We start from the raw sequence: 18,724 nt of genomic DNA on the forward strand, positions 1-18,724 counted from the left end.
ACCTACACAAGTTCACACTGTCAGTACTAAGCTCACATTATTGTCATTACAAATTCAAATGCTAATTAATAGTTAGAATCAACTTGGTAACATCTTACACATGAATGGGTATTCAGGGCAAAAGAAAACCTTAAATTCATATCCAGTTAAGAAGTCCCAGGTGCAAAAGTACATATCACGTCTTAGCAAATGTGTTGGTAGCTGCCCATTCATTTTCTTCTTGGTGGTTTCTGAGGATTCTTTACCTGCCATTGGAAGGGTAGCCTCAGAACCTATGAATTGAGTATCTTTCACATTGCCTCTCCATTTGAGATATGAGAACTAGTGAGAAATTTTTTTTTAAGACTTTGAATGGAGATTCTAAGATAATCATGTCTACTGTTCTTACAGCTATTACCAGCTAATCAAATTGTGTCAGCCTAGGGACATGCACCAAGGTTGGCTGTCAAGACTGGTCAAAATTTCTGATGTTTATATAAGTCAGAAATCTGGATACATTGAAAAATAAAATATCTTCTAACGACCTCAATATTATCGTTTTCTTTTTCCTGGCTTCGTTTTGCTTTATTTCTTCCTATGTGACCCATCCCCAACCTCTTTACATACACATCTCATTTTAAATAGTCTTTTTACAGAACCCTGTCCTTTTATCTTTCATTAACAGGGCCCAGAAACATTTGTTTTCTTCCCCTCACTTACTTTAGAGTAGAGAACTGACAGTACCAAAGAAACAAAACTTAAAAAAAAAAAAAAAAGTCAAATATACTCAACGAGGATTCCAAGAGAATTTGGATTTCTTTGAAGGTAAAGTGTGACTGTTTGCAGAAAGTAGTAAGTCAGGGCAAACTCACAGGTGTCATCACCATTTTAAACCTTGAATGAAACTATTTCCTGAGTCAGGGTTGGAAAAACAGGAAGTGTCCTGGCTGAAGGCACAGGGAGAAAGGAAGTGAGGGCCGTAGAGTGGCTACTGAGCAGGACCATTCCTTCCTCTAGGCCTTACTTCCGTACACTGCCCAACACTTCCTTTATTTCCACAGGTTGTAGCTTTAGCACACACTTGAACCTGTTCCCTATTTTTTTTTTTTTTTTGTCATTTTGGAGTTAGTATTAGCATGCATTTGGAATATTGAGATTCTGTTAACATTGGTTCCTTTGAACACTCACAAAGCTCAAAAAATTTAACAGTTGAAGGTTGTTTTCCCCTAATCATAGAAAATACTACCTTTTCTCTTTCAAGGTGATGTCAAGGTCATCTCTTAACACTATGAAAGAAAAATTGTTTTTTCTATGTTACAACAATAACTTGGTTCCTTTTTTAATTTATTTTTTATTTGTTCTAATTAGTTATACATGACACTAGAATGCATTTTGACCACATCATACATAAATGAAGTACAACTTCTCATTCTTCTGGTTGTACATGGAGTAGAGTTACACCAGTCATGTAGTCATTATGTGCGGAGGGTAATAATGTCCGATTCATTTTACTATCCTTCCTACCCCCATAACCCCTCCCCTCCCTTCACTCCCCTCTGCCTAACACAAAGTACCTCTAGGGTTCCTCTAAATCCAACAAGGAAAACTGTTTCATAACTAACTAAATTGTACATTATGTTTCTGGAAAACTCTTACAAGTCCCCTCCGTTCAGTAAAACGCCTTCCATTTTCCTGTCCCTCCCATGTAGGAAGTGACAAAACAACCTGATCCCATTTAAACCCTCTCTGCTCTCACCTTTTCTATGGTATTCTTCAAAAGACATATTTTAATCTTTTGTTTTTCTTTTGCCCTACTTTCTGCAGAAAACACCTTTTTCTTCCTAGAATATGTTCACTATTCTTGAAACATAACTGGCTACAGAGAAACGCCTATGAAGAAGGAAGAAGAAAGAACAAGGAGACAAAGAAGGAGGAGGAGAAGTTGCTTGTCCTAAACACCTAGACTTGTTACCTTTTAAAATAAGGCCAAGAATTCCATTTTTTAATTCAGAGAGTGCCAAGACTGATCAACATAGGATGACTATTTAATCTTCTCCAAAGGTCCATAATCTGACCAGTATCCTGACCCTCCAGGGCTGTTTAACACAGATTAGGTAGTAGAAATAACACTCCCACATGCTGACATGAGTTTTTACTGGCAGAAGAAAAAAAAAAAGTCAGTGAGACAATATGATAAGGCAAGCAGATGTGTGTGGATAATGTGCTAAACCTCAGTGCCCCTGATCAAGTCTCCAATGTGATGACTTCATGACCCAACTAGCCCTTTTTACTGTTGTAAGTACACTTTGCCACTCTCTCTCCTTCGCTTCTCCACTGAGTTCTGTGATCTTCTGGGGAGCTCTTAAAACACATCTGGAGGGTGGTTGATTATATGGCAGGGAAATTCTCTGCTGCAGTTTAATGCAGATTAAACACACCCTACTAAATACAGAAAAAAAGAACTTTCTTTGGCCCCTGATGTTTCTGAGAAATAATTTGGGTAGTAGAAAAGATGGGGATAGTCTTTCTTTTAACAATATATTTACACTTCTGTTTTATTACTGTTTCTGAAAAGTTGAAAGCACTTGGTTCCAGCCACTATCACTCTAGGTGGCCCTTTCTTGTCAAAGTTAGTTCCTGGGATCACTGAGGAATGTCCTTCCCAATCTTCTTTCTCAAGGCTGGGTCTGGCACATGGGTGCAGTGCAGCTTAGAAGCAGGGTCCACAGCATGCACACCGTTTACAGCTTCCTGTGTACTTCTCAGAAGAAGAATTCCATGACCCTGAGAATTAATTCTCTCTGCCAAACAGAACTGAATCATTAAAAAGTTGCAAGGACAAAGACAGACTTGTAATTACTGTGATATCGCCATTTCTAGTCAATGTTTCCCTAGAGTGGCATTTATTGCTTTTAAACTTTGCCATAAAAGGTGAAGTGCCAGCAGATTTATCTGCAGCCTCACCCTCCACTGGTGAAGACAACTACCTACAGGAAATCAGCTTATTCCCATACCATCTACTGGACTTGTTACTCTGAAAGTGGTGCCCAGAGTGGAAAAGTGAAGACAAGAGCCCATCTAGTGTTTGATATAGGCTCAGAAATGCCATTCAGATGTGCTGACAACCTTCTCTAAAAAGGGTATCTTAAGGATTAATATCTAGAATACATAAAGAAATAAAAAAAACTTTACACCCAAAAGTTAAATAACCCAATTAATAAATGGGAGAAAGAATTAAAGGCACTTCTCTAAAGAAGAAATATAAATGGCCAACAAATACATGAAAAAAAATGTTCAGCATCACTGGCAATTAGGGAAATGCAAGTCAAAACTCCATTGAGATTTCATTTCACACCAGTCAGAATGGCAGTCATTAGGAATAAAAATAATAATAAATGTTGAAAAGGATATGAGCAAAAGGAATATTTTTACACTGTTGGTGCAAGTGTAAATTAGTATAACTGCTGTGGAAATTTGGTATGGAAAATCTCCTCAATAGTATGGAGATTCCTCAAAAGACTAGGCATGGAACCACCATATGACCTAGCTCTACTACTCCTTGGTATTTATCTCAAGAATTAAAATCATCATACTGTAGCAATACCTGGGGTTATAGCAGCATAATTCACAGTAGCCAAACTATGGAACCACCTTAGATGTCCATCAAAAAATGAATGGATAAAGCAAATGTGGTATATACACACAATGGAATTTTACCCAGCCATAAAGAAAAATGAAATTATGTATTTGCAGGAAAATGGATGGAACTAGAGACCATCGTGTTAAATGAAATCAGCCAAACTCAGAAGGTCAGGGGTCATATATTTTCTCTCATATGTGGAAGCTAGAGAGGAAAAAGGAAAAGAAAGATGTCGGGTGGATCTCATGAAAATTAAGGAGATCAGAAGAGGAAAGGGACCAATGATAGGAGGTGAGGAGGGAGGAGAAAAGTGCTGTTGCAGTGATACTGGCCAAATTATATTGTTATATTGTGTGCATGTATGAATATGTAACAACAAATCCCATCATGACGTACAACTGTAATGCACCAATAAAAATTTTGGAAAATAAATAAAATAAAATTCCTCACTCCAAAATTAGGTGGGTGAGTGTCTTTTTATCCTGCCATCTTCATGGCCTTATTTGTTTCTGTCATCCATTGTAACTCTAAAGGCTAGTGGTAGAGATCCTCATTTGCCTTTTAGAATTAAAGGAACACAGCCCTGAGCTATTTCATGAGGTTGTTATGATAGTTAAGATTTTTTAAAGGGCTATAAAACATTTTGGAAGCAAGAACCTTTAATAAATGATAAATCATTTCAATAATAAGTATGTGCTGGAAACCCAAGGCAGAATTATGGTTTACTAGTCTTAAAGCTCTAAAACCTGGTGATAACCATAATCCTAAAGGCCACTGAGATTGGGATCTTTCTTCTTATCTCCCAGTTTTCTTACCTCAGTTGTATTTGTCCACTTGGCCTTGGGTCCATTGAGCATCCCATTACGTGGAGTCACAAGCAAGTCAAAGTGTAGGTAATTACTTCTGGAGGCACTCAATTGCTTTATATCTTGAAAGATAAACTACAAAGAAATACCCTCACATTGCCTACAATATAGTTAGCACACTAGCTAAAAATAGTCTGCTGTTCCTTTTTCTAAGATAACACTGTTTTTGCAGCCCACATTCTGTGACCTCACACCTCATGCCCATGTGTCCTTTCAACCAAAGTCTCTTGAACATTAACATATATGTAAACTGTCTAGAGATCATGTTAAAATTCAGATTTGTCTCTGGGAGAGAAGGCATGGGCCTGAGCAGCTGCATTTCTAATAAGCTTTCAGGTAAAACTGATGCTGCTGGTTCAAGAACAAGGCTTTAGATCACTTGTCAACCTGCCTATGGGGATGTAACTAGGTAATTACTGGAAGCTCTTCCCTGGGGGCAGCAGATTGCCTGGAAAGCCCCCATACTCATTACAGATCCTTATCCTAACCCCTCTCCAATTAACAGAAGAGCACAAGGGGGAATTACAGGGCTTTCAAAACCCAGATCCTGCAAACTATGCAGAGCCCACCCATTTTCCCCACTCCATCCCCTCACCATTCCCACCTCTTTTTATTGCTGTTATTACTAGTCTGAGCAAACACAAGCTTCAGTCTGATAGCAATCAACTAACTTTTCCATAAATATACCTTCTCAGGAAAAACAAAAAAGAAAGGGAACAGAATGGAAAGGTGTTATATAGTCAATTTATTTTAGGTTCCAAACCTATTTTTCCCCTTAGGCTTTGTTGCCTGATTTCCATTAAGTCATCCTATTTGCTCTTTGCCTTTGAATTAGTTTTTCCTGTTACACTAAAAAGACTTTAAAAGGATTTTAAAAAATCTATTAGCCTTAAAAAAAATCTTTCTTTTTATCTCGTAGCATTAAAGAAATGGTAGGTAATACCAGGGACTCATGTACTAAGTGTCCCAAGAGGGGCAGCATTGATGTGGCTGAAAAATCTCATATTCAATTTTATGGAAATATTTGCTTTGATCCTTTTCTTCCAGGTTATCCTAATTGGATTGCTAGCCAAGGCATGTACAGAGCCCACCGATTATATTCACACTACATTTTCTGTTTATTTTTCAATATCCAAACATATAAAATTCACTCCAAAAAAATCTGAAATGCCAGCACATTTGAGGTATTGGCAGAAATTGTTGGTTTTTATATATTTCTAAGGTAAAAAGGGCAATGATTTAAAAGCATTTATCATTTTTACGTTGTTACTTAACTGTTTGACTAATATTCTCTTAAGTAATGTACTGATTAGGAAAAGGCCTTTACTTTATCTATTAAGGAAGCCTCTAACAGTAGCTCTATTTCATAACAGTGTTACTAACAAGCAAGCATTAAGAGCAGCTAATAATGTCTTTGGATCTGAACCAGAGGAGAAAATCCAATGATGTAAATGGCTATACATCTGATACTTTTATTAAGAAGCAGAATGATCCCCTGAGTCAACACCAGTGAATGTAAAGCATTCTGCAAATAAGGAGGGGACATGATCAGCACTATTAATTAAGGCATATTGTACTCAGAACCTTACAATATGTAAGCTACTCCTTCAGAGGAGCTTAAAGTGTTTTTAGAGGCTGCAAATTAACACCAACTGCGAAGTGCTTGAACCTTATCCCAGGACACACCTTTTGTGCCGGGGACTCCGGCCCCACAGTATCGAGGTTATTCTGTGAGACCATCTACCCTGTCACTTGCATTCACAGCTGCCAACAGGGAAGTCTGGCAGCCTTGGGACGGAATTGTCCAGTTCTGGGTTAATTGGTCTGAAATGGCTTCAAAGCTCTGGGCACTGAACTACTAGGGCCAGTTGTGATGCCCATACCTCCCGCTGACAGACTTTCTTCTTTCATTTGAGACTTGATCTATGGCTCCATGGATCTTACTTCTTGCTTCCAGGAAGACTGGCACATTCCTGATTCTGCCCACATAGCCGCCATGTCCAAGCAACTAAACAATGGTTCTGAAGGCTCATGGTACCTTTCAACATCTATTTCTTGTCACATTACAGCAGAAAATAGCTTTGGAGTGCTATATTGAGGGAAGTTCCAACTCCTGCTTGGGTTCTAAAGGGTTGCTATAGGCTGCTCATACATCCCAGGGATTTTCATAAGTTAGAAATGATAAAAACAGGTCCTTCAGTGCCATGTTCAATTCAAAACTTTTTTCAATTTACAGTGCATAAAGATAATGTTGCAGATCATGGAGAAGTCGTTGTGCTTATAGAATATACTTTCCATTGATAGAGCTTCTTCAGCTGAAGGGTTTTTAAGATATGCTTCCAAAAATTCCCCTTTCGATGGGAACATGGAGGCCAGGGAAACAACTACCCATAGATTATACTAAGGTGGAAGAAGAGATAAAAGACAACCTTCCCTCTCACTGCCTGGATGACTTCAATTTGCCTTAGAACAGCAGCGATCTACACATCTCATTCTGTAAACCATAATGGATAACCAAAATGATTTTATCATTTTCCCAACCATTTTAAACTCTATGGTTACATGAATGCTGCCTTGGAAACTAAAGGAATAATGGGACAGGCCCAGCCTTCTGTCTGCAACTTCTAGAAAGAACCATACAGAAAGTGAAGTATGATCTTGTAGATAGAGTATTCTAAACCATAATTCAAAGGTTCTTGGTCCTAACCAATGGGAAAAGCAAATTAATCATTTTCAGGCTTTCTGATGAACCAACTGAAAATAAAAATAAAAAATCTGTATAAGCAAATCACAAAATGGACCTGATAAATCACCTCTTTGATGTCTCTGAAAATTAGGGGGAAAAAATCACATACTCAATTCCCTTAATATAGCCAAGGACCTATTAAGAGATTTTTTATAGGCCTTTATAAGCCTCTACCATTTCAGGGCTGAATCAGGAATAACAATGTCCCTTGGAGTTTGAGAAGTTTGCCTTACAATTGGAATACATTCCCCTGTTTGGTACCCTCCTGTAGCTTATGGAGACCTGACATTAGGACAGGAGGTCTGAAGCCTTGGGAGATCAGAAGCAGAGGGATATTGATTATGCTTCTATTCTCAGGAAGAGCAGATTACTGTTAACAACCTCGTGACATTCAGAAGGGGAGGTAGAGGATGAGGAGTGGGCATGGGGAGAGCTCCAGGCTAGAATCCTCAGTGATCCAGGTTGCCTAACCCTCTAATTTTTGTTTTGCCTCTGCCAACACTGTCCAGAGAAACAAAATAGAAATAGAGGTGAAAACTGGAAACAAGAAATAAAAATAATGGAATTTCTAATAAGAGGAAAATTATACTCTTCTGATGAGGCATAAATATCCACTTATTGTTAACAGAGTGTGCCATGTGAGTATTTTTCTGGAAACCACAGGAATGCAGCATACCATTTATGCAAAATTTGCTAGAGTTTTTCCCTCACATCATGCATAGTATGAACGGATTATAACATGTCTCTTAACAGGATATAAACAATAATCAGAATGCTCAACGGATACTTATGCACCACCACAAACACCTCTCTGCCAAAGTCTAGTGCTGCCTGCGTGGTTGGTCACAGCACGCATTCAATTCAACTAGCTGTGACCCAGAGCTCATGAGCCTTCTAAATGGGTATCTTAAGATCACACTTAAGTCGGTGATGGATCCTAACCTTGTACAAATAGAAAATAAGGAACTGCCTCCTTTTAGAGTTTGGATGTAAAAAGATCGGTGTTTAAAGAGTTAATGTGTGTGTGTGTGTGTGTGTGTGTGTGTGTGTGTGTGTGTTTGTGTGTGTTTTGCTGGGGACTGAACTCAGGGCCTTGTGCATGTGAGGCAAGCAATCTACCGACTAGGCTATATCCACAGCCCCAAGAGCTAATTTTTTCAGAGGTATTTTAAATCATTGTCAATGTCATTTTAAAATATAAATGTTATACATGTCTGTCGATTATTTTGGATCATTAACTTCCCTAATATATCTTTTTATGACTACTTGGTTTTTATTTTAGAAGCAAAACACACACATCTACTGAAAGTTCATCACAAATTTCACACTGTCAGCAATGTCTGGATTATTTTAAGAAAGAAGAGATTATCAAGAGAATGAGCCTCTCTGAGGTTATCTGACACCGTTATTCCACCTCTCTGTTCTTGAACTTGAAACTAGGTCCGTGAAATAATACTCCTAAAGTGCTAACGTTAACAATATCTAATGAGAGGAAGACTCCCATGAGAGACTTCTAGACTTGAAACATTGCCTTTAACTGGTTTTTCATGAACCAGGACAAAAGCAAGGAGACAATTTTCCCAGAAATGTGATCTAATCCTCCCCAATGACCAACTTCTGAAGGACTTATCAGCATGTGTCCAATGGACATTTGTTCCCTGTAGTCTGAAGACCTTCCACAGCTCCTGGGTTTTCTGCATCTAACAGTAATAATGGTTTCCTTAGGTTTATCTGGGTCTTTTATGTGGCATTAACATGGGATATCATCTGGTCTGCTCCCAAAACCTTGGGACAAAAACTTGGCTCTCTCATCACCTCACACATGAGGAACATTATTGTTAGGACGATTCACTGAATTGGAGGCTCCCAGAATAGACGGATCCTCACAATCAACTGAGGGACAACAACTGTTACAGATTCTCAGCAATCACCTGAGATTCTGGTCAGGTGGTCTCCCAAGTAGCAACACATCTATATCATCACCTTTAAAGACAGGAAAAAAATTGTCAAAACAGGGTCTATGGTTAGACCCATTTCTAAACATTAGCACCGCCAGCACATTCTACAGGTAATACTGGACACAAAGATGATTAGGGTATGGTTTCTGTTTTTGGCAACCTCAAAGACGTGTGGCCTTATGGAATTTCATAAAGTGTCACTAGGATAGTGACCAAAGAGAACAATGGGTGGAAGAATTTGAAAGGGAAAGGTGAAGGAAGGGAGTGGCAAGCAGGAGCTTTGAGAGTAGAAAGGGCGTCAAAATGGATAAGGCAGGCAACACAAACCAGATTTGCTTGCATTACAATTCAAACGCAGAATCAATACTGCACAATAGTCTCTAGTACACACACACACCACACTCCACAGCTTGTCCCTCATCAGCATGCTTATATGAGCAGAAGATGGGGGGGGGGGTAGGTAAACAGGGAACAGTTATCTAGTGCTTACAATATAACCACACTTAAAGCAATTCCCAGTTATTGACTCATTGAATCCTCCTGGCAACCCTACCAAGACAGATACTGTTACTATCCTACTTTCCGAAGGAGGAAAAGAAGGCGCTAGAAGGTTAAGGAATTCACCTGCGGTTGCACAGCTAGTGAGTGGAGAAACAGGGACCTGAATCCAGGGGCAGCTTCTCTGTGGGTAAACACCGACAGGCCGCCTGTTCTCTAGTGTACTTCCATTTGCTGAAAGTTGCATCCCTCCACCCACCCTAAGTTTTGATCTGATGATTGAAATCAGACATAATGGATATCTCAGAGTTGTAATCACAACTAGCTTGCGCTATTAGCTTCCTGTTTGCAATTAAACACAGACATGCTGCAACAACAACGACATCAATAATTCCACTAAGGAATTAGTTTGTCTGGACTGACAACTTAAAGTATCAGGAGCAGTCAACTTTCTGACAGCTAGGGTAGGACTTTAAAGCATCTGCCTAATGTTTGCCACAAAGATTCTCCTGGGAGTCAGTGACAGGATCTTGTCTGTAGATAACAGACAATCCGAAGAAATGGCAACAACAAAAAACATGCCAATCACTACCCTCTAAAAGTCACACACTTTAAAGAAACACGAATTAATCCAGAGAGCACTGTAAGGGGGGTTGTAGGCCTGTTTCTGCTCTTTTTAAAATTTCCTAGAATTTGTAAAACAATGCTATCAATGGCTTAGGGTTTTCTGTGATGTTCACATCACTTCTTTTAAAAAGGATTCTGTAGCCAACCCTCCTTTACAATCTGTTTCAATCAAGCTGAAAATTGTGCAGTGCAATATTTGATTAAAATGATAAGCGCAAGCGCACGCACACACACACACACACACACACACACACACACATAACTTTACAGAGACTGTCTTTTTAATCAAGAGGAGAATCTTCTATTTTTTCAAAACAGGGTAAAAACAGGAGCCATGGAGTACTCTGAGGATGACATGAGATAAGTGCATATAAACGAGCTTTGAAAAACTCTGCACTGATTATTTGTTCATCTTCAGGTCAGTTAATGATTTGATACTAAATTAAATCCTCCAGGGTCGGTTCCATAGAAGAATGCTCTTCTCCATCCCTCAGCACAGCTGCACAAGGCCATGGAACAATTTAGTTCAGTGGCCCGTGAACAGGACAGGGAGACAGCCCCATCCTAGGTGCAGCATTAGGCTGTGTGGTCTCTACTAAGAGGAGCATTTGAAACCTACTTAACTGGTGGGGAGGACAACTATGGGAAGGCAAGTTTACAAGTGTAATTACTCTTACTCCCACTCATTTACAGAATATTATTAATGGGGCAATTTCATAAATCCAATAGAAGATTATTCCTAAGTAGTCCCAAATGTTACCAAATGTGACAAAAATGAACATGTTTTCATTCAGTCACTGCAAAAATATACCAGAAAGTTTTTTAAAAAGTAAAATTTTATGTAGATGAGTATAGAGATAAACTAGTAATGAAGGAGATCCTGTCTCCAAGAGCTAAAGCATCTCCCTGCAGGCAGGGGTTCCAGGGGGAGATGGCTCGGTTCTAGAAAGTATTCATTCATCCCCAAGAAGCCTTGGAAGTCCCCAAAATATATAGTTCCTAATTTGTAAATATTAGTACTTTGCAAACTCCTTCAAATACTATTAAAGGAAAAATGAGCACATTTGATTCATACATTATTGTAACTTTGTACAGACCCTTTTTTTTTGTGAATGAGTTGGGAAACTAAACTACTTTTACTTTAAACACAAATAGTCACCTCATTTACCCTTTAAACACTTGAAAATCCATCAAGCATGATCTTAGCCAAAATGCCAAATTTCTTTCTGAATCTCATGTAACCCCTGTAGTGAGACCAACCTCTCTGAACGCCAAGTCCAGTCCCCTCAAAAGGATAAATCTGAAACACACCGCCTCTTTACCCCTGCTTTGGCTGATCACGATTGGTGTTTGTCATTAGCGTCTATTTAATATGGCAGCTGATTGCCCTGTGGTCCCTTTGCAAAGCGGGGGGAACGGAGCCTTGGAGAAAAGAGAATTATAATTGCCTGCTGCAGGACTGTGTGGCGCTGCCTGTGACCAGCAGCAAATGGGGAAAAGAGGAAGGCATCAGAGAAGGTCTGTTGTACTGATGAAGTGGAATTCCTAGAACACACTGTGCTATAAAATGAGATTTGGCTCCACAGTGCTGGGAGCAAACAATGGGTCAATAGTACCCAGCACTGGTTGCTGGGGCATATTCTAGCTCCTCTAGTCAGAGCTGCCTTTCATTCAAGGGAACAGGAGCCACACTAAGAGAATGCGAAGGAGCGGGTGTGTTATCATCCAGAGAAATGCTGAGAGTAAGATGTTAGGGAGAAAAACCCAACAGAATTTCAACAGGATGACTGCCATGGTACACATAAAGCTTCTCACACTCAATAGGGTACAGCGTCAGTCAAGTTTGTAATCGTCTTTCCCTTAATAAACGACTAAAGAAATGATTGGTAAAAGGTTGTCCAGGCTCTTAGTTGGATTAATTATAGGCTGGTTTTTGGGAAAGATCTGTGGTGAAAATGGATGTTTCTCAGATCTTGATCACTGGAAAGGGATAGGGAAAACAGGGTTCCATGAGCAGAATGGGAATGGGGCTGTGGGGAGCCCTATAGTCAGGGTCTTTTCTTCTGTGTCTATAAGTCTGAGTCTGTAAAAACATGCAATGACACTAACATCAATGGAAGTGTTTTCAATTACATATTACAAAACTACACCCCTGTCTTAGAAAGAATGATCCGTCAGTCCATAGATGGGTAATGGGCTCCATAGTAATAAGCCAAAAATGAGTTAAAATTTGTTCCCCATTGCAAAACTGAGAGGACAAAAGGATGGTGGGAATTCTTACTCCAAAAATGCCTCAAGCACTCAATAGACAGTTTAACTGCTGAAATCAAAGATAGTTAATTGTGGTCTATACAAGTAGGTGCAAGCCCATCTAATTACCAATGGGGCATTGTCAAACCAGTTTGTCCCTGAAATACCCACTTTACACTAATTCCAGTTTTTTTAAAAATCCATTTTAAGCTAATATTTGCATAAAACTACATTGAAGCTATCACCAATTGTTAGTAACAGTGGGAAACAGTGTATACACTTTCCGTTGGAGAGGCCCAAATGAAAGCACAAAGGTAATGATTTTTACCAAAACATTTGTCAAAAAAAAAAAAAAATACATATCAGAAACCAAAACTGTGGAGAAAATTCTGCTTTTTAACATTTGGCTTCGACAGTGTAATTCAAATGGCCCCCTGACTGCCTACCTTCTTTAAAGTTTTCAGTGAGGTACACACATACAAGCATATAAATTTGTAGAAAACAAGCATTAAATACCCTTTTACAGGTTTTATGTCAAGAAGCCCCAGAAGCAAAAGTCCCCAGCTATGGAGAAAGATCAATTTCCCAATAGGGTCTCCACCCTAAGCCAAAGGGGCAGGCTGGGCCTTGATGGTCACAGTCAATCCAACCCCACTCCAACCCACTCCGGCCTTATTGTTGAGATCGTTAGGACAGTGCCAATTAGCGCCTATTTTGATGAAGGTTTTTGTGTTGTGAACATCTGTCCACTAGCATCTGGCCAGGGCCCAAGTCCATTTCACAAGAAACGCCAAACAGCTGTCAGATGGTCCTGACTTTGGGCGAATACCAAATGAACTGTCACTGGGGAGGGCCACAGTTCCTATTATCCACCTCAGTTCCTATTATCCACCTCCGAGATACCCTGTCTCCAAGCTCTCTCTGTTAGCACACTCCCTAACCCCTGACCAGCAACTTTCCTTATTTTTTGTGAATCAGACTCTGCCCATTTGAGTAAATAATTGGAACGGATTAAAGCCAGAATTAACACTTGCTTGAGAGCTATTGATCACTTTGGTCCTTGTTTTTCTTCCTCAACCACCCAACTTTTCTATCTCCTCACATATCTCAATGCAGCAGGGGAGAAGGCCAGGTCAGAATGGGGATTTGCTTTCTAATCTATCCACCTTGCTTTATAGTGGTTGAGCTACTAGGTTTTGTGAAAACAAGTGTTTAAAGTCTATGAGTCAATTTGACAGTGTAGTTTGCTGGTTATAAGTAGTTAATGGAACGTATTGAAGTTTTACTGTAGAAAATAAACTTGTTTGTGTCTATATGTTGGTTTTGAGTCAGGCGTTAAATGAACAGATACCTTTTAGGCTGTCTTTGTTAGTGAAAATTTCTGAGTGTAATGATTCCAAATATAACATTACCTACAATCCAAACACTGCATTTAAAAAACTCCCGGTGAGGAAACCCTCAGTATTATTACCTTAAAGTCTCTACATCTGTTCCCTGAGTACAGGAAAGCCATAGCCGAGGGCACACAGCACCAGTCTGAAAAACACTGGCTCCCAGGTGAGCACTGGACCCAAACCAGGTGAGAAAAAACTTATCTACCCCACCTCTAATGCCTCAGTCAACATTTTGAAAATATCAGTAGGATCCAACTTAGCTTCCTGCACATAGTTGGCATGTACTAAATATTTCCTACATAAAATGAACTTGTGGTTATTTGGTTGTTTTAAATCAGGCCCTGACAAACAAAAGAACATAGAAATAAAGACAGAAGCGGGCAATAAACCTCACCTGGACACTATCATGTCACCATCTTGTCTTTACAGTTTTGACTTCCATGCCAAGAACTCACACCCTGCTGGTAACAAACATTTAGTTTAATTCTGTTAGGAGGGCCTGATATCAAATAATAATAGCTAACTTGTATTGAGTGTTACCTTGTACCAGTCATCATTCTGGTATATATAGTCTCAATTATCAGACTCACTCTATGAAGTAGGCAATATCTGTACTGCCACATTATAGACGAGGAAAACAAGACATGGAGAAAGTGACTTTCCCAAGATCTCACAACCAGGAGAATAGCAAAATGGAGAGCTCATCCTTTGAACTAGAAAAGAAGTGGAGTACTTTTTTTCATTTGGATTGTCAGTTTTATTTGTGTGTACTCCAGCACTCATACAGTCTAAGTTGTTTTTTCTGATCTGATCTCAAAACTCTGGGAAAAACACCACCACCGCCATCATCATCATTCATCATCATCATCATCATCAATCAATTTTTATGGGATGCCTATCAGTCATTCTGCTAATATGAGCTAAATGTACTTGGAACATTGTCACGTTACTTTCCTAATCTGCTGAGAACACCAACATTATAAATGCAAAAAATAGCTACCGAGTCTGAAATTTACTCTCCCCATTTATTGCGGTTCTCTGGGTACGCTTACTCTTCATCCAAGAAAAAGCCAAGTTGGCACTACCATCAGAAAAGTACTTAATACCACAGGCAGGCTGCAGTGTGCCCTTCTCAGTATCTTCAGAGAATGATCTTTTAAAGTGCTCAAACTTACTCTTTGAAGATTTGTAATAGAAAATGTATTTAAGTTCAAGAACTCTTCTCAGAGGATTTACCATAAACTTTGAGGCTGTCTGATCAAATTATCTCCCACCTAATGATGATTGAAATGTCCTTTTGAAAGTTAAAATTTTACTTAAACCTTATTGAGACCAAGTTTATTTAACATGTATGACTCTTTTGCACATAAAATAGAAAATACAATGGAAATTAATTGGACTGTTCTAAACCTTCTTTTTTCTGGTGTTCCAGATTCGATTTGTAGTCATTAGTGTGTTTTTTTGCAGAGTTATCCTCTGTGCAATCAAGAGCACTGGAGATGGGCACATTTTAATTTATTCATAAATTTTCAAACCATGTACCATAAACTTATCTCTGGTTAGAGATAGTGTGTAGCTGGGCTGGGCTGGTTGTGTTTAGATGACATTCTCCTTTCTTGGGATCTAAATAAAAGTGGTTGTGCTGAGATTAAGTAACACTAGAGGGCAGCCTACAAGTTAGAAACCAGAGACAGATCTGTGCAATAATTTGATATACAACAAATAAGTAATCTGTAACTCAGTTCTCAACGTTATATTACCAACTCTAACCTGGTGCCCCAATGCTGAAAAAATTCCTTAATTTTTTAATTTAAATGTGCTTTTATAATAAGACATCAAAGCAATTTTCATAAGAGCTCTCCCTTCTAGAAATTAAATTTGGTAAATGCCTCCTAAAGACATCTGATGTTTCTAATCTTGTTTTGTTTTAATTTTACTACTCAGTTTCCTTTTTAAAATACAAGGTGAGATTAAAACCTCCATGCTACAAGTTTTATTTAAAAACCCTGAATGAAAAAAAAACACATGCAATGTGGAAAGGTAAATAGAGAAAACTCATCTTTTTAGGATTCTTTTCATAGTATAAATATTCTTCAACTAGCATAGGCATCGAATAACTCTGGACAACTGTACTGTGTCAATATTTATCCAAAGGTTGAAACCATATAAAATAAAATCTGTGATACTCTATCACCTAGGCAATGAAGATTTATTTTAAATAAAATATTAAATGCCATAATTTTTTCTTCCACTATATAAGCAGTGTTCAACTTTAGCACCGTGCAGTGCAAAAAAAGAAAAGAGCCTAGCTGTCTGATTAACACTGTCTTATTAAATAAACAACACAATTAAGGTGTTATTTCTGTTTTGTGAATTACATCATCTGTAACATTTCATTTGCACAAGGCGATTTAAGAGATAAACACTCATATAAATATGCCCCACGTGGAGTGAGGAGGAGGGATGAGCAAATGTACATCTGATTTAAAAATTCAAAGACTTTTCATAAAGTTTTAAGATAGTTTGGAATTTTTTGTAAAAAAGGGAAAAACAGGGGGCTTGATACACACCCTGATTCTTATTTGGGGAGTCATTCAGCATTCAGCCCTCCCACCCTTTTGTAAGACCAGTTTTTATATATGCACTGGGTGGAGATTCTGCCCTCCTGTTGTTATCCATTTCAAATTATGGTATGAGACTCCCTAATACTGGGGCAAGTAGTGTCAGGTCAGACCAAATGTGACAACCTTTAACCATTAAGACTTTTAGCACTCTTTTTATAGAGTTTAGGGGAGCACAATAGAACAGGGTCCAAATTTTGGGTGTTCTATCTCTTAAGTATGCACTTCAATATAGTTGATAACAGCTACTAGCTACAAATTTTGTCTGTCAACCTGTGTTTCTCTCTCAGCCAGGGTCACCACTATCCACTTAGCTCCCCAGATGTGACTTATTTGTATTTTTTATTTTGTTTTTGGAGAGGGGCACTAAAGGTGTTTAACCACTGAGACTTTATTTTGAGATAGGGTCTTACTAAATTGCTTAGGGCCTTGTTAAATTGCTTAGGCTGGCTTTGAACTTACTATCCTCCTGCCTCAGCCTCCCAAGCTGATGGGATCATAAGCATGTGCCACCACCCCCAGCTCAGATGTGACATCTTGAAAGCATTTTTTATTCCTTTTGCTCCTTGCCTCACACATCCAACAAGTTCCCAAGTTCTGTCAGCTGATCTTGCCAACAAAACCAGAATTTCCCCCCACTTTTCCATTCACAATCCTAATAGATTTATATTTCTAAAACCCATCTCTGACGATGTCATCTTGTTGAAAAGCAGGCAGAGCCAAATCTCCCCCTCATCTCTCTCTCTCTGTCTGTCCTCAAGACTTGCCCCCATCACCCACACCGGTGCCCCTTTCACCAGGAGGACCCCTTGCTGCTGGAGGCTGACCTCCCTTTCCCTGTTTCTAGCCCTTTGCTTCTGTCCAGCCCGCACCCTCTGATCGCATCCTCTGATCTTCTGTCCCTTCCCACCTATCAGAATCTTACTCTTTCTTTAGACACAGCTTAAAGGCTTCCTCCTTCACAATACCCTGCCTGACCTCCCAGCTGGACAGAACCAGTCTGCTGTCCTTGGCTTCCTCACCACTCTGCTTTTGGGACAGAGACTAGATAGACCTAATTCCACAAGGATTTCTCACATATCACTTTTCCCTAGAATGTGGGCCCAATGATGGGCCTACAGTAGGTACACAATGAGTACAACCGTTTGTCTCTCTGCAGTATCTGGAATCTTTCTTGACTACGATTGCTGTTAAGTATCTATCCAAAGAATTAAACTGAACTGCCACTTTCACTAGTGGCCTGAGTCAGAGTAAGATGACCTGTGTCAGAAGGAAGATGCACTTATGTTGTGACATACTGTCCCCTTGATTTCTTGCTAAAAATGTGTTTCTGTCTTACAGCTACAAGTTGTAAGCCCCAGGAGGATATTCCTGCCAGAAAATGTAGTTTAACCTTCAGTCCCTCTTGTTCTACCCCGCGTCAGGGCCAAAGTTGCCACCCTTAAGTTACTATTATTCTTATCTTTGTCTTAAAAGAGGACTAGAATCCCAAATAAAAGCATTTCCTATATGCCAACTGATCTCCTTTTTGAGATTTGACTCAAGATTCCAAGGGCCTCCAGACACAATGTCCCCTCCCATAATAGCCCTCCACTGAAAAGCAGGTATTTCAGTAGCAATAGCTCTGAAGTCTCAGGTGGAGTCTTCCTCAGAGAACTACCTGCATAATAGACATCATTTGAGAACATCTATGGTTGGAAGATTGTACTCCTTTTTTAAATGCTAAGTATTGAGCAAACAGCACAATGACATACTGGAGCACAAAACTCAGACTCAGAAGATTGGGGACCATGTCCCAGGCCCTTCCTTTACCAGAGACATGCTCTTTGGCAAATTACTTGACCTCACTAGCCCTTAGTTATCTCATTTTTAAATTAAGCATAATAATACCTACCCTGCCTAACCTATAATAATACCTACTCTGCAACCCAGAATTGTAATGAGAAAAATGAGGCAATGTTTATAGACACACTTTGAAAAATATAAGCACTATATAAATGAGTCTTTATTATTAATAACACCATTAAATACAGTCACTGCTGATCATCATCAGCATACCTGACTCCTTCAAGGAGGAAACTCCTTCCTGGGCAGATTAGCCCCCTATTTGAATAAACTGGGAGCCAATTTATTCCCTCCTGAGTA

The 18,724-nt window shown here is 39.2% G+C and overlaps 1 protein-coding gene and 1 long non-coding RNA gene across 3 annotated transcripts in view; one reads left to right on the forward strand and one right to left on the reverse strand.

Moving 5' to 3' along the window:
- The window catches only part of LOC306663560, a 185,512-nt gene extending 174,099 nt beyond the window's left edge, over positions 1-11,413 (forward strand). Inside the window, exon 3 of the long non-coding RNA XR_013764465.1 lies at positions 1,804-11,413. This is a non-coding gene — a long non-coding RNA (uncharacterized lncRNA). The remainder of the gene's footprint in view (positions 1-1,803) is intronic.
- The window catches only part of SEMA6A (semaphorin 6A), a 125,424-nt gene that overhangs the window by 94,329 nt on the left and 12,371 nt on the right, over positions 1-18,724 (reverse strand). The gene's annotated exons all lie outside the window — the stretch shown is intronic.

This window comes from Sciurus vulgaris (genome assembly GCF_902686455.1).
Source record: "Sciurus vulgaris genome assembly, chromosome: 6".
NCBI lineage: Eukaryota > Metazoa > Chordata > Mammalia > Rodentia > Sciuridae > Sciurus > Sciurus vulgaris.